The 16,853-nt window shown below is 40.8% G+C and overlaps 1 protein-coding gene across 3 annotated transcripts in view; it reads left to right on the forward strand.

Moving 5' to 3' along the window:
• The first annotated feature begins 3,219 nt into the window (after window positions 1-3,219).
• cntn4 (contactin 4) overlaps window positions 3,220-16,853 on the forward strand; it is a 153,836-nt gene continuing 140,202 nt past the window's right edge. For 2 of the 3 annotated variants that reach the window (XM_034585917.1, XM_034585919.1), the window contains exon 1: window positions 3,221-3,848. The gene's annotated coding sequence lies outside the window, so the exon portion shown is untranslated. Of the gene's footprint in view, window positions 3,849-16,853 lie in introns of all 3 variants that reach the window. The other variant, XM_034585918.1, reaches the window with a different exon arrangement.

The following is a 16,853-nucleotide window of genomic DNA, read 5'->3' on the forward strand; positions in this document are numbered from 1 at the left end:
CTAAGCTAAGATCATCAGCTGCTGGCTGTAGCGCTATATTAACTGCATACAATCAAACCATCTAAAAATCTGCAAGAAAGCCAAGAAGAGAATATTGTCTTCCTTTAAAATGTAACTATTTTGCGAGGCTGTACCACAATATTCTGACTGTTTTTCTCAGTTACCTGTGGTTTAGGCTGCAGTGGCCAGTCACCTTACAACTGTGTTTAATGATTTTTTTAACAACTGTACAAACCATCTGATGTAAACACATAATCTCCCTGCTCGTTGAAAACCTGCACATCTATAAAGATGTGCTGGTGCTATGTGGCTCCCCAAAAAAAACAACCAGGGACTCATAAATATATTTATTACAAGCAAATGGGGGGGGGGGGGGGGTGAAATCATTATAAATACAGTTTCCTTAGGGAATAAATTATTACTTCCCTACACAGTCACACCTCTGAAATAAGCATAAAATTGCCAAATGGGGTTCAGGCACTGTGTGTGTGTGTGTGTGTGTTTATATTTGCATGTGGTGTGCTATGTCACATTTTTGGACTAGTTATGGACTTTAAACCAGTGGAAAGTTGTACATAACGTAACTATGGAAACATAATATGTGTCTGCATTATTTTTTCTGCAACCGCATTTAGCTTTAGCTAAAAAAGTTTGTATCTTCATTATGGTTAAGGAAAATCTTTAGGGAATTCATTTGCAAATCAATGAAGCGTTACCCTCTATACTGATATGAACAAAACAATGTTTTATGTGTGTGTGTGTGTGCGTGCGTGTGCGTGTGCGTGTGAGGACAGCCATGGCCAAGAAGCTAGAGTAATGAGCAGGCTTGGTACAAGAAAGTTGCCAGTTTGAATCCCTGATCCCCTCACACTGCCCCTAGTGTGTGTGTTAAATACAGAGGTCAAATTTCCTGTGTGTGTAACCCTACTTGTGAAATAAAAGATTCTTCTTAAAAATAGCTTTGGAGACATCTGAAGTTGTGTTTTGAAACAAGCTGCTCTCCTTCGGGAGCTCTGATTCTGATTCAGCATGAAATTGTTGAACCGAATGTTTCAATGGTAAAAGAGAAATGCTGAATAGTGGTCAGAGGTTCAATATGAACTGTTGTGGAAAGAAGGACGCAGTGTAAGAACGACCTGTCAAAGCTGCTGAGCATCATCCCTGAAAGCTTTTCAGACATTGTTAACCAAACTTCACTGAGACTCCCCTTTGCCGGTGCTTGCATATCGTGCTGTTACACTGCACTCTCAGCTCTGACAGCCTGTGTGATTATGTAAATATCAGTGGTTCAGCTTTCACAAACACACATTTGTGACCGCCCATGTAGTGTCGACTGGAATCTGTGAAGACTGGCAGATTCACAGGTGTTAATAGAAATCAGTTTATTGATTAAGGTGGAGATCCGGGGAGGTGATGGACCTGTTTGACCTCCTGCCCCTGCATCCTCGCTCAATATCAGTGGGAAGTATAGATTCTTCCAGGCAAATCTGACTTAATTGAACTGGAGGAAGCCCCTTTTTTTCTCAGTGAATAGTCAGAGAAGGTGATGAATGATGATGGTGATTGGGACTTTATCCACATGAGGAGAGAAACAGTTGATTAGCTGGCTCTTCATTTGCTGTAATGGGAACACTGGGGGGGTATAAGGCTATGTAGGCTTATTACAGGGGAGAAAAAAGGAGTCCAAGCTGCTTAGTAAGACACATATTATTACTTAACCTGTGACCTTATGGCCTGTTTTTATTGTAATCATGCCAAAAAAGGTCTTAACCTTAAGGAAGCACATATTTTATCCAAGACCTTGGCCTTTTCTAAACCTAATCAAGTAGTTGGGCCTAAACCGGACCAAACCACAGCTGTGTCTCTATTCAGGGGCCACATCCTTTGGAGGCTCTATTTTAAGATCGATTGTGTCACAGTGGCGCAACATGGGCTGTCTCATTTTGAAGGCTACTTCAAATGCTGCCGACAAATGAATCCTTCCATCTCCTAGAAAAAAAGAAAATGCGTGGATCCTTCTCAGCCCAACCTATCCCTGGATTCATTGTACTTTAGTGATGCACCATTTTTCAAGTAGCAAGCGACAAGAAATCCTTTCCAGACCAGACGGCCTTCTTCATGGGCAGAGTAGGCCGTGTCTCCCACATACAGGGCCTCATATCTGTGAAGGTGCACCTGTGTCTAAGATCCAGTTGGCTATAGCATTGCCACCACAATGTAAAGCTGTTTAGTAGTAAATGAAGTTACTTAGAGCTGCTGTCCGACGCTGAAGTCCGGTTGTTTTCCTGAACTTTTCCTGCCGAGTAAAATGTCCAAAAAATGTGAGCCCATGTGAGAGAACCTCAGGCAAATGTCCAGAAAATTCACAGCGAGCAAGTTGGCGTGTTGACGACATTTCAAACATGTGACAGACACAAAACTGAAAAGAACAATAAAAATACACAAATCTCAGGATGAAAAAGAGGAGCCATACAGGAAGAAGACACAGACAAAGATGTCAACTTTTTGGTGTTAGCAAACAAAAACATGTGATTTCCACAGTGGAATTCATACCTTATATCCCACCTCCTGCATGCTCGAATCAGGTGCCCCCCCCCTAACTTGAATGTTTCTAGACATTTTACTGTTATTGTGAACACGTCTGACAAGGACAATATCCTGCTACATTCTTCATATGTTAAAGGCAAACTCAGGATAATGTCGAGACCCAATTTTCCAAACATTTTCCAAAGTAGATGTCTGAAAACATCTTAGAGGAAATGGTTAGGCGCAACTCAACAGTATCATTGGATATTCAGGTCTGTTGTGCTATTAGCAGCAACTTGACGCCTCATCACTCAAGTGAAGATGAGGAGGGGGCTTCTTTGTTACTCCAAACTACCTCTAATTTATTTTATTTTTAATCAGAAAACTGGTAAATTTGGTCCAGTATGTTCTTGAGTTGAAAAAGAGGTGTAGTCCAAACAGTACTTTAGGTTTGAAACAAATACATTCTCACATCAACTGTTTGAAGTTTTTACATTAACACTAATAAAAACCACACTTCTTTACTCCAAACTGAGCTGAAAGGTATTTGTTCCATCAACCTCTAAGAATCTTGGACATCCCAGCACCAGCAGGACGGGGAGGAGGTGAGGAAGGAGTCGTTGGAGGAGGAGGAGGAGGAGGAGGAGGGAGTCTGTTCCGCTTGGATGGACCCAGCAGTGAGGAAGGATGCAGGGCGGGGAGGGAGGGGTGGGTCGGTGTCTCTCCCTGTCTTTCCTCCGCCGGCCGCGTGTGCGTCCCGCTCCGCTCCTGCACGGCTCGAGAAGGGAGAGAGAGAAAAACAGAAAGAGAGAGAGAGGGGGGGGGGGGGGGGGGGGGGGGGGTGGAGAAGGAGGGAGAGAGAGGCTTGACGCATCCGAGCGAGTGAGAGGAGCACACGGAGGCTTCGCTTTCCAATATGCAACCTGCGAGGCGCACCGCCGTCAGCTACTAACACACACACACACGCGCACACACACACACACACACACACACACACAGAGGGAGTCAGAGAGAGAGAGAGAGAGAGAGAGAGTAAAGAGAGAGAGACAGGGATGGAGAGGCAGTAGTGGCGGTGCAGCACAGCTCGGCACAGCTCGGCACAGCACAGCCCATGCATGAATGTAGCGCCACACAAAAGAGCGAGCAGCAGCATCTTTACGCACAAGTGAGACGGATATTGTTGTTTGGTCCCGGAGCGTCGCGGCGGCTCCACAGTGATGCTGGTGTGTGTGTGTGTGTGCGCGCACAATTCGATTTAGTGACAGAACACGGATTAATCTGTGGCTGTGAATCCCTCGGAGACGTCTCCGCTGCCAGGACAGGTAAGACCGACCGTAATATTCCTATTAGATGATAATTATCAGTGTTCAATTATTTTTTCCATATAATAACACACAAAATAAAAAGCGCACTTTTACGTCCCAACTTTTCGCGGACGACATTAGAACCCTGACGCTGTGGGCTGCCGAGGGGAAGTTTGCATCCAGGATTGCCTTCTCTGAATTTCACCCTCTGCTGATCTCATTCGCTTGTGTCTACTTTGTTGTGGGACTATCGTGGTGGAAGCAAAGTAATCCGAGAATGTGTGTGTGTGTGTATCAAGACAGATGTTTAGTGACCCTCCCTTGAATAATCCCTGCGGATTTTGTTGATTATGCTGCTGACCACCACCCGCGGCCACGGGGATTCGTCTTGTCCAGGAAACTAGAGGGAAAAAAACCCCAGCTCCAACGCTACAAAAAAAATGTGCACACCTCTCAGTTTGATTCCTGAATGATGGAGAGGGAACCCACCTCGATTATGGACTTAAAAGTTACCGCCAAACTGGTGTAGAATTGGAGTTATATGTTGCCTTATGATGCCCAGAAGTGGAGCTCAGGGTGAATCAGCCTGTGTGTCACTGTATCACTGCTCTAATGGTGTTAATCAGTGCATCTGCCAGTCACTATGTAATCTGTCAGTGGTATAGCCTGTGTTGGGCCTGAGGTCTGATGGTCAGCCAGCGCCATATAAGCCCATTTTTAATGTGTTTAATAGATATGAGCATCTGTGCAGCCTCTGCACGTCTAATGTGCCAACTCCTGCTAAAACTGCTCACTCAAAACATGTCTGAAAGTAAAGCTCTGAAAAGCCTGCATGGCGTGTACGGCCAGATGAAAATGTGTCAGCGCAGATGATGAGACCAGTCAGAGCCGACCATGTGCTGCAGTGTACCCGTCTGATGATATATTGTTCATTCAGCATTAAGTCTGAGGAGCAGCCTCTGTGACTGTGTGTGTGTGTGTGTGTGATCTGTTTCATAGACTCCTCATCTGACACTGACAAGAGCTGGACTTATCCTTAGCGAGGGGGAAACCAGACGAGGCTTCACCTCAGATGGGTTCAGATTATTCTCCAGCAAACATGTCCAATCAAGATGCTGCAGACCCACAGAAGCTTAATTAACTGCAAGATTCATGCCACATAAATGTCAGTGATGATTACTAAAGGCATCAGTTTTTTTGGTAGATTTTTTTGTCAATGCTATCCCCTGGCTGTGTGATTGCATCCTCACAGGAAAAAAACATTTTAATGGCACAGCAGCATCCTGGTAGCCAGCAACCCTGTCAGAAGTGACGGAGCGCCGAAGTGACATTAAAAATACCCTGGGATAGGTGCGTTTAGAGGCGCGGCATAAAAATGTCATCGCACACTTCCCGCAGGAAGTATCGAAGAAATGTCATGGAGGTCATTTTTATTTCATGTCTCTCCAGGAAAAGTAGCTGAAGGAGCAGGAGAAATGTAGAATGTGTGGGTTCTGTGCAAAGTGTTGTGATGTGATGGAGAACATTCAGCGTGCGGCTGCATGTCTCCTCCTTTTCATAGGATAGCTGCACTTCCTCTTATCCCATTGACTTGTTTGGTCACATGATATCCTATAAGTGCTGCCGTTACAGCCACATAGGCTCTTTATATTAATCGTGATAGTGTCATCAGACTGTCAGCGGCTTAAGCTGCACAGAGGCAGGCTGGGAGTTGTGAAACTTGTTGCTTCGCCTGCCGCCCTGAATGCTTTCCCCTGTTTTACACCTTTGTCTTCAATTGACTTTCATTGAATCAAAATGTGGTTATTTCTCTATATTTCACAAATCTTTTCTGATTGTTCCCCCGTTATTTTGAAGTGGTATTTTCCCCTTGGTCACAAATTGAATGTCTTTGGGCCGTATCTTACACCCAACACCAAATGGTGTCTTTTTGCTGGATTTAGACCATCAATTTCCAATCCAGCGCCCTTTGTTTGAACAGCAAATGCATCTTCACCCATGAGTATGGGTGTGTTGGTCTCACAACGATGTGTGGTCAGGTGCATTGTTATCTCGAGGCATCAGAAAGCAATTTCAACAACCTGGTTTGAGGTTAGTGTTGTACTATTTTAATAGCACATTAACAAGATAGCAATGGGCACCTACACAGAACCAGCATCCACTTTACAAATACAGATGGACAAAATGATGTCAGGAGAAAGTAATGGATGAAATCAATATTAATAGAAAACAGACCAGTTGATAATTATAATTAATTATCAACTGGTCTGTTTTCTTGCCTATAGTCTTCAAATGTCTCAGAAAAGTCCCAAATATATTGCATGTATAAGACAAATAAAGGCAACGTATTCTCACATTTGAGATCCTGGAACTTTCAAAAAATTAAAAGATTATATAAATAATGAATCAATGTTTAAAAAAAACAACTTACTTTTAATTTGGTGTCAATCAACCATTTGTTTAATCAACAAATCTTTAAAGATCTAATTTGAATCTCCCTCTCTGGAAAAATGTTTTAGGCAGTATTTGTTTTGGACAGTGTACAAACAACATTTTAGTAATCTTAGATACAAGTAAAAGAATAAACAAGTCCCAGATCCCAGGTTGGGAACCACCAATGTTTAGTGTCCATCCTCCACATCTGACCTCATGTCGCTTTCATACAAACACTTTAGAAGACAATGTAATATCTGACAGGTGTATATTTTTATGACCCCCCCCTGAGTGATTGGTAACGCAGTAACCGGCAGCAAATAAAAACAAATGGTGTCAGGTATTTGGCTCTGCTGCCGCTGCCGCATCTTTTCTTTCCCCTCACCCGCCTAGATTTTGAAAGGGAAGAGTGCAGCGAGTTTTTCCACAGCACCATAAAGGATAAGGCGGCTGTGGGCCCCTGATACTTCTCGTGTGGTGTGGTTTTATGAACGCCGCGCATTCCGTGCATGAATCTGGCATTAGAGGGTTGTTTGACGAGCTGAGATACGAGTCATGAAGGAAATCTTGCCTGTCAAGCACAGTGCTGGGAAATTAGACATTTCCTCCTTCGCCCCAAACTTGGAAAAAAGGTATGATACTTGTGATTAGGCTGTGTTCCAGCACATGCCATCGAGCAGGCACAGAAAAGATGAATTGGGTTTTCACAAGTGACTGTAGTCTTTTGAGTCGGCGTGGAAGGAAATGAAGAGAAGTCACTATATCCACTCATTTCTACAGTTTTTTTGTATCTTCTTTTTGGGAGCTACTTCTCGTTGAAAAATAGAATTTCCCCCAAAAAATACTCGCGGCAAAGACTGGATTTAAATCCATCGGCTTACATACGTATTAAATCTCCCTCCTGCCGCCACACTATTACTCCTGTCAAAGCGGCCACGTCTGAGAGTAATTTGCACAAAAATATGTCCCTTCTTCACCATAGATAAAGTGGTTGTGTGCACACTTGTGTGAATTGGGGGCACCCAACTGTCAGGAAGGAGTGCACTTGACGATCATATAGCAGAGCTCCTCACTGCTTTTCACCTCCTCCAAACTCTCTGTTCATCTTTTAATGTTAAGAATGAAAAGGAAAAGATCCAACGAGACAGCTCCATTTCCTGCTCTATTTATCTAGTCTCACTGGTTCCATAAATGCCCTATTTGTAATCCAATTGTATTCGAATAATAGAATAATATCCACGCTTATTACGATGCGTTATACAATGCTCTGTCAGGCCTTTGGTTTTCGAGGCCCTGCTGTCCTTTGGGGTTGGACCTCACAGACTGTCTGCGCCCGCAACATTTCCCTGATTCAAACACTGCCTCTCCTTGGGAATGGCTTTAATTGAGTGCTTAGTAAGGGCAATGCCAGACAGCAACCGACTTCAGAGGAGAGGGGGGGTCTGAGTACTGGGACTGTTGCATTATTAAATGTACTTATATAAGGCCTGCAAACATCTCTCTTACAAGTAGTCTCAGGACGGAGCCAGCGTCTTGATGATACACTTCACTTGAGTGTGGGCCGTATTTACGCGAAGATCCACGAGAGCACGTTTCCAGAGGTGTATTGTGCTCCGCTGGGTGTGGCCGCTGTGTCACAGCCATCTTTTCCTCCCTCATCCGGTACAATGTAAGCACTCGATGAAGCTGCGTTCCCCACAGGGCATTGTTATGTTCTTTGTCTGCGTCGAGATTAAAGGACTGAATGGAGCAGCTGGGTTGACTCAAAAGACAGTTTTAAAATCGGAACTGAACACCGTGTTTCGTGATGACTGTCGATAAAACACAAGGAGACTCGCTCTTTGTCCCTGATCTTGTCGCCAGCTCGGGTGGAATCATGCTGCTAAAAATAAAAAAAATGAAATAAACTGGCTATTTTAAACCAGACTCGTGGCATCTAGGTATTGTTGAACTCGGCGGCGCTTTCCTGAAACATATTTTCCCTGTGAAATTTACACAGTTAGATGTTTTCTCAGCTCACACAATGAGAGGACTGTGAGGACTTGTAGCATCAAACCTTGATTTACTGTACTTTCCGTGAGACCATCAAAATACCTCAAGACACACACACATATTGTTCGTCCTTGTATTTCCTCTGAAGCCTGAGTCTTTGTGCTTCTACCTTGTCAGCAGCTGAGTTTAAAAAAGCGTTGATGAACTGAAAACTGGAGCATGAGACGAAACAGTGTGTCTTGATTGCATCAAAAGAACAGGATTAATTTGCGTTGAAGCAGTTAATTAGAATATGAGATGGAAATTAAAGTATGAAAGCAGGGTCACTATTATGTTTTTAGTTAGTTATGATGAATTATTACTTATTATACCAAAAAAAAAGATTTTATATTATTGGATTCAAAAGAAACCTGATAACGATTTTAAAAAATCACTTGTAATTTAAAATGGAACTTTGAACAGTGATATTTTTCACTGGATTACTTGTCAAGATTTATTGCAAAATAATAATTCCATTATCATAAGTCCATGATGAATAGAAGAAATTCACTGGAACCAACTACTTGCCAGGAAATGTTCCAACCACAATTATTCAAAGTTATTTTGTGTACATTATTTTGTAACTTCAGTGGTAAACTGGAGCTTACCACCGATATACCACAGTTAAAAAGTGCAGTCTGCTATTTCTTTTGTTTTGTGCCACAGCACTCTGTTGTGTTTGGAAAGACAAGATATTCATCTTGGTTTAATACAGGCCCACAGAGGTCCACAGTGGCTTCAAACATAAAATATGCTGTTTATTCAGACTAAAACTACAACTTTTCCTTACAAAGTGTACAGTTAAAGAGATTTGTGTAACACTATAACTAAGCTTGGGACTCAGGATGTGAAATCTCCGGAGTCCAGCCAACATCCTGCAGCTTATTCACTCAATATCCACCCTTTTCACCCCCCTCGACTCCTGTGCTTGTGGATGCACGTAATACAGACAGGATTCCCCATCACAACATGATAAGGAAAATCTAATTTGTTGGTATTTTTTTTTAGCTGCTTGTACAGTACATTATCTGATATTTTGATATTTGCACAGTGGCCTTTAAATGAAACAATATTTAGTTAGGGTTACAGAGTGAGGCTCCTTCACCCTCATTCACAAACACCTAAGTGTACTACATGAATGTCTTGTTGTAGATATGCTCATTAGTAGACGGACACGTGTTGCAGCTGAACAGTACATTTCCTAATTGTTAGAGGAAAATATGATGTGACATCTCTGGTCATTATCATTTCTTGCATTTTACTGCTGAGTGAAGTCCCTTTAGAAACTGTTTTTTTGTTTAGTTTTTGTATCCAGAGAAAAATAATTCTTTAATCAATATTTTTACATCTAGCAAAGAGTCCCTGTTAATGTGGAATACGTTTGAACAGAACTGCAGACTATGCAAAGTGCAGGTATTCAAAATCTCATCTGTTCCTCAAATGAAATAATTAGGCATTCCTAAAAGGCACTGTTTGTTTAGTGGAGCATTTCAGATGTCTGTGGTTCAGATAAATGAGATTCTGTAGTCTTTGTATCCGAGCGCAATTAGCCGGTTCATCCATTTAAACCAAGGACAACTAGGAAAAAGAACAAAATGACGCCTATCTGCCTTTGCTGGAATGGCATGAATTAGATGACAAGTTCAGATCCATTCAACCTCAGAATGTTGTTAATGTGTGTCAGACAAGTTGAAAGCCAGGTCCACATATTCTAATAAGGTCAGTCAAGTCCTCTCTCCACGGCCTTAATGTGGTCATTATGTTGTCACTGCGTTTCTATAGTTTGAGCTAGAGAGACACATCTCTTCTTCCTCAATGTACCTTTCTTACTTGACCTTAGATCAGTCCATCCATCAATCAAAAATTTCTGATATCTTCTTTAAGGTCTAAGGTCTTTGTTATTGATTTCTCACGGGCCAAACCCCCAAAATTCTTCTTTATTGCACCCATCTGTTTATCTATACCACTTATCCTATGAGGGTTGCAGGGGGGTGGCAGGAGGACAATCCCTGCTGACAAGAGGGCAAGAGGTGGGGTACTTTCGACATACTAATACAAACAACCATCCACACTGACATTCACACCTACGAGCAATTTCGAGGGAGGAAGCTGGAGTATCCAGGGAAAACCCACGCAGACAAAGGGAGAACATGCAAATCCCACACAGAAAGATCTGGGCCGTCTTCTTTTTTACTTTTTTTTTTGCATTTAATGAATTGGTTGAATACTTAATTTAATCTACTTGTATATAGTCCTAATAAATCAAATGGAACTTGAAATACGGCTTGGAAAGACCACTAAATCTTATGAATAACCAGCATGTTACTGTGTTTTGTCTACAGTGGTCAAATTCGTCTCTTTCCACCTCTCTCTCTCTTAAAATACATTCCTCAGCTTGAGCTTTAGTTTAGTTTTTCTGGGCCGGCACTTGAGATGTGTCCGGGCCACAGAGTCTGCGAACGTCATTCTCCAGTGCCAAACTATCCGAATGTGCCACCCACATCATCAGTGAGTTGGATGCACAGCAGAGAGCGGTTTCATAGGGCTGTCACTGCTTGGCTTTAGCAGCACCGCAGCTGTACACAGAGCTCAACATAGCAGCATGGAGTTTAAAATGAAGCCTCAGGCCTATGGCATATGTAAATGATTTCACAACAAAGGTGCTGCTGCCCATGTATGCTAACCCTACTGCAGCTAGACCTGTTACACAGTAACCGTACAGCTGGTGACATGGATGGTGACCGTATGGAAATGACAGTGGAAGGCAATTAAATTCAGTTCTTTTTGCTTAATGAGACAGCAGCAAAGGGACAGCTACTCTGCAAAAGTTTAAGTGTGACTACAGCTATTTATAATAAACATCATAAACAGTAACTATACTCTGTGTTGTTATGGAATCACACCTGCAGCCATTCCGTCAACATAATCTTAACATTATTACAAAATGTACTCCTCATTATTCCATTATTCCATAAGTACTCAATAATCATTAATACTTAGTACTCAATAGTTTTTACTACAATATTACACAAGTACTCAGTAGTCACTACTACCAGGGTGCCTTGAGCCGTATTACCCTGCCGCATGTAGTCCCTCCTCACTCCTCTGCTGGTCTACACTCATTTTCCAGATCGGGGGGATGGGGCATAAAATAATCATTCATTAATCATGATCGAGCTGAAAGTTTGAAATATTTGTGATATTGATTTAAAGTCATATTGCCCAGCCCAAAGTCATTACGACATTATTACATGAGTACTCAACAGTCACTACTACTTTATTACATGAGTACACAGTAGTTATTATTACATGAGTACCCATAGTCATTACTACATCATTACATGTGTACACTAGTCCGAGATAAATATCCCTAGTAAAGTTTGGGGTTTAACTAATTTGGTGTTACAAGTGTTAGGTTAGGTATTAGGTTAGGTATTTATTTCAAGAACTAAAATGTAAAATAACTAGATGTACAAAGACTTTACGTAAATTTGAAGGTTTTGTGGTTTCACCAACTCTATACAGAGAAAAGTTACAGAAGAAGGATTCACATCATCTGTCTGGGTTCTGCTATATAGACCATGGACCTTGTATTGACTGGCACTCAAATCTAAAGATTTTCCTTAGACCAAATACATACTGGACCTTGCACTGTATTCTTTATGAATTATAATTCTGCATCTCTGAATACAGCCCAGTGTATTCAGAGATCTGAGCTCCATCAACTAAAGCATTTCTTATTAAATATGCTCAGTTCTGATGAAGGGTTAGACAGGAGCTGACGTGTTGCTCTTCAAAAGATTTCTGTAGCTGAAATGATCAATAGAAAAACAGAATGTGTCATAAATGTGTTAACATTTATTGATCAACATAAAAAATAATCAGTGGCTATGTTGATTATTGATCACTTGTTTCATAAGTATAAATCTGCCTTAATTTTGTACCATTCTGAAATAAATTCATTTAAGTTTTTTTGTGAGTTAACCAAAAGAAGTAAGCTATTTGAGACTGATGTGAATGTGAAATTATTAATCATAATTTTGTACACTAAATAATTAATACAAAATAAATTATTGATACTGAATATATGGCTGATAATGAAAATAACAGTCAAGTCCTAAAGATATCTGCTAATACTTTTGTTAATCCAGTCACAATAGCATGGTCTGCTCAAAAACAGCAACATATGTGTAGAAAGATCACGTTGAGTTCTGTGTTTTTGATCTTGACTGGCAGAGAACAGCAGTAGGTGTTTGCATGCGCCTTGCCAGGGTTGTCGGGACAGGTCAGACTATTTGCACAGCGTGTGAGCATAAACAAATTTCATTAAAAAGCTTCCCCCCCCTACTTATATTGAGTGCTGGCCAGTTTGACTTGAAATAACAGAGACTCCTGAAATAACTCCAGAGTCACTGCATCCTGTATAGGTGTTAGAAACTGAGTGTAAGATGCACCTTTCTTAAACCTGTATTGCTCCCTCCATCTCTGCTCGGCTGGGTTTGGCTCTCTGCCCCAATATCACAGAACACTGGACGATGGATCTCTCAGGCCCCGCGCAGTACATTAACCAAACGTGTTATCTCTTCCCAAGCTAATTTAATTCAAGTTGCGATTCTGCACCTCCTGCACAAATATATCAGTCTCTTCCTGGAACAAGGTTTTGTAATAGAATTTATTCTTGGCTGTTTCTTGCATCACCATATTTAGGGGGGTGGCAAACAGTGCACTGACTCGAAGGGGAATAAAACAGGTGATTTAATGGTCGTGCCACTCTTTCAGCAGTGTCGTGTTTCGAGGAGATCATTGTGTTTTTTCCAAACACATTTATCCTTCTGTTGCACAGACTGTTATTGCAGTTAGTTGACAATGTAGGAAATACTTTTCTGATGCATACACTCGTACACCTGTACCTGCACTGTTACTCTTTTAACACTGTTGCCAGCAAACGTCTGTAATTACCCCCTCACAGTTTATTATTTTGATGTTTTCCAGTAAAATGTATTTGCTCAGCCTAATATTATTACTATGGTTACCGAGAATATTTTACCATAAACAGTTAAATCTCATAAAAGCCTGTGTATTGTCAGATTTGTAGAAGTCCTCAGAATGCAACAGGCAAACTGACCTTTCGACTACTATTTTACCTCAAGGTCTGATTGTCTACGTGTGGTTATTGTCCTGTTTTTTCACATGAGCAATATAAGCAAGATGTCGACCTTTCAATTTTCTGGTTATTTATTACTGACTAAATACATTGGTTATCTCCCGCTCTTGTGCCCCATTGCATCACTAGTCATTTCCCTTAAAGAAATGCAGCTTCGGTATATTGCATACGGTTGAGTAGCAGTGTGAGGTTGTAAATTTGTAAATTAGGGAGGGAAATCAGGGAATATAAGCATTACAAAAAATGAATGATATGCACTAGCAGTATAGTGGCAACGGTATTATTTTATGCACCGGTGGAAATAGTGGCGGCAGTAGTAATAGTAGTAGTGTTTTTATTTCAATGCTACACTGTTAATGGGAGGTTGGGAATACATTCAAGACAATTACTCATTATTATTAGTCACTTATTATTTTATTGTATCTCCAACTATTCAGTAAATAGTACTCTTTAAACATTATGCATTCAGTTATTTGTGGGTCGATGTATCACCACAATTTTTGTTAATGTGTCTTTGCAAACGAATAACACCAATGTATCATTTAGAGCAGCAGTCTTTTTGAGCCCAAGATCACTTTTTAATTCTAAACGTAAACCGAGATCTACCACCCTGATATCTTCCAAAAAAAACACTTAGGAAGGTCATATTTATTATTTTTTGCAATTTCTGTTAAAGGCTGAATGTACAAGAAATAAAAATACACAAAGAGAGGCAGCTGTGCAACTTTTTCTATTCAATGCACAATATTCAAATTAATATCAATTCATATTTACAATGCACAATATGTAGCTTCTCAGTTCCACATCATGTTCTGCAGAGGAGCTGCTACTGCAGCACAATGTTTTTACATATAGGCTTTGATTTGAATATGGCCACAAATATGATTATTGCCTTGTATATGAAAGAAGTCCCTTGTACTCAAATAAATACCAGTACTACACAGTAGGAAGCCGTGCATCTTCTGCTCCTGCAAATATTTCACAATTAAAAAAAACTTTTTTATTGTGAAATCAACAGAAACGCTGGAGTGCTTTTATTTTGAAAAGGCATACAGAAAGTGTTGCAACCATTTGTTTGTGACATAAATTCATCAGAAAAACATTAAAACTCAGGTAAAATCATTTTCTCTGTTTATTCTGCTGTGAACCACAATGTTTATCTGTTTATGACACAAATGTAATTACAACACTTTCTGAACCCGTTTCAAAGTAAAAACACTCTAGCGTTTCACTTTCTGAATCCACTCATTTGTTCCAACGGGGCTTTGATTGTTATCGACAGACCGAAAGATGCGCGTCTTCATACCGTACAGTCCTGACATTTACTTTAGTAATGAAACAACTTGTTCTTGAAGGAAATGCAGGAGATAAACCTGCAACTCCCGCCAGTAGCGGACACACAGCGCGTGTGAAAAACAGACAACGGACACACAGCTGATCTGCGGCGCGACGACAGCCAGTGAGTCCAGAGAGTTGGGGGATCGACAGTGAAGACTGGGAGATCGACCGGTAGATCGCGATCGACGGGTTGGCGACCACTGATTTAGAGAGTCATCGTCATGACATTACAAGCACTGGTAAACCCTATAAACCTGGCCAGAATAGTTTGTTAACAAGGAACAGCTGGATATGGTCTGTGTAGCGAGAACATTTATCAACATCCATTTTCCTGGCATTTAGTAACTAAATAGATTACAGCAGCAATAGGCAAGAGCAAGTTTGTGAGTTGCTCACTAGTGTGTTATCTTTAGCTGCAGGGGTACTTTATCAAGTCGAGCTGAAAGGAGTGGAGGGACCAAAGCAAAACTCTTGATACTGTCGGGAAAAACAGACCTTAGGAATGTGAAGAAAAATAGTCACAAAGAATAACTACAGTTCTATGAGTAAGATCTGATGAGGCACCACCAGGGCACACACAATATAGATTCATATTTGTAGGGCCAAATCAGATGGACTCAAGACCTATACATTATTGGGGAACTACAGTTATATAGTAGCTCTCCTTGAACTCGCCAAACTCAGAACAAGGGAACAACTGGTGTAGAGTTAGGAGGGGTGTGTCCAGGGGTGGCACTATCCCCCAAAGATTCCTCACACCAAAAGAATATCATATTACATAAGAGTCTCTGTCCCGCGGTGAGGTCTGGGTTTTGAGATTAACTCTATGTCCAGAAATAAACAAGAATTCTGGTATAAGTAACATAACTTACAAACTGCAGAGTCCATTGGGGGACATAATTTGCCAATTGGTCAGCTGAGTTCCAAATCGTCAATCGATCATAGACCCATATAAAATGATTCCTCTGAGCTCTTTATAGCATGTGTTTAGTTAAGGTTTTGTTAAGTAGCATCTAAAAGGACTTAAAGAAAACATGTTGTATGTAGGAGACAGTTAGGAAAATGTTTATGTTGTCAATGTTGGTCTTCTCCAGTATCTGGCTCTGAAGCTAAATGTTAACCAGTTAGTTGCCACCTTTGTCTGGCAGCTGTTTGTTGATCATCAGGTAGTGTTAAGTGAGCTAAAATCCTCTTTCTGCTGAAAACAGTGAGCTTGAAGACAGTTTAACTTGTCATATAATTAATTAGGAAATAGGATCTATAGACACTTGAACTTACTTAGATAGTGACGATAATGCAATCATAATTAGCCTTTTTCAGTTTTAGTTGATGCATAATCCAGTCTATATTATTCCTGATATATGCATTTGAAATTTTGAAATGTGATGGATTCAGCAATATGGCCGATCACTGTGTTGATTATTGCCCCTGTTGTTAAAAGTAGCATTATTACAGCAAATGCTGTTTTGTGCCTGTTCATCATAAAAGTTTTGTTCAAATTCATCTATCAAATTAAGACTGGTGTAACATTTTAAAAGGAAACAAAACCGACACAGTGTCTACAGCTTTTCACCAGAAACACTTTAAAAAGGATAAAACGTCTCTCTAAGAGTTAGGCAGAGTCGTGCACCATAGATTTCTCCAAGACAAGATTCTGACAACCTTCTATATGATGTATGAAGATAAAAGGGCTCTTTTCTGTAGTTGGAGACAGGAAACTGAGCTGGAAGGTTGAGAATGTGAGATTAATGAGAACGTGGCCTATTCAAACATTTTCCTGTGCCTTTTTATGTTTTGCAGGGGTTTTGTCTCACTCTTGCTCTCTGTGTTGGGAAACGTTGTGCTGTCTGTACCGAATCACAGCAGGGTGGAATTACAGAGTTTTTCCTGTGCTTCTTTGTAATGGCAACATTACACAAATAGTTGTAATTTTGTAGAGGCTTTTGTTAAACAATGCCTCTATTCTAAATATATTTTTACCCAGGAGAGGTTAGATTGATAGTGCTTGTTACCTGCAGGAGCTTCGCAAGGGACAGAGAGTACTTTTAACTGGTTGT

This window comes from Hippoglossus hippoglossus, chromosome 5 (assembly GCF_009819705.1).
Source record: "Hippoglossus hippoglossus isolate fHipHip1 chromosome 5, fHipHip1.pri, whole genome shotgun sequence".
Lineage (NCBI taxonomy): Eukaryota > Metazoa > Chordata > Actinopteri > Pleuronectiformes > Pleuronectidae > Hippoglossus > Hippoglossus hippoglossus.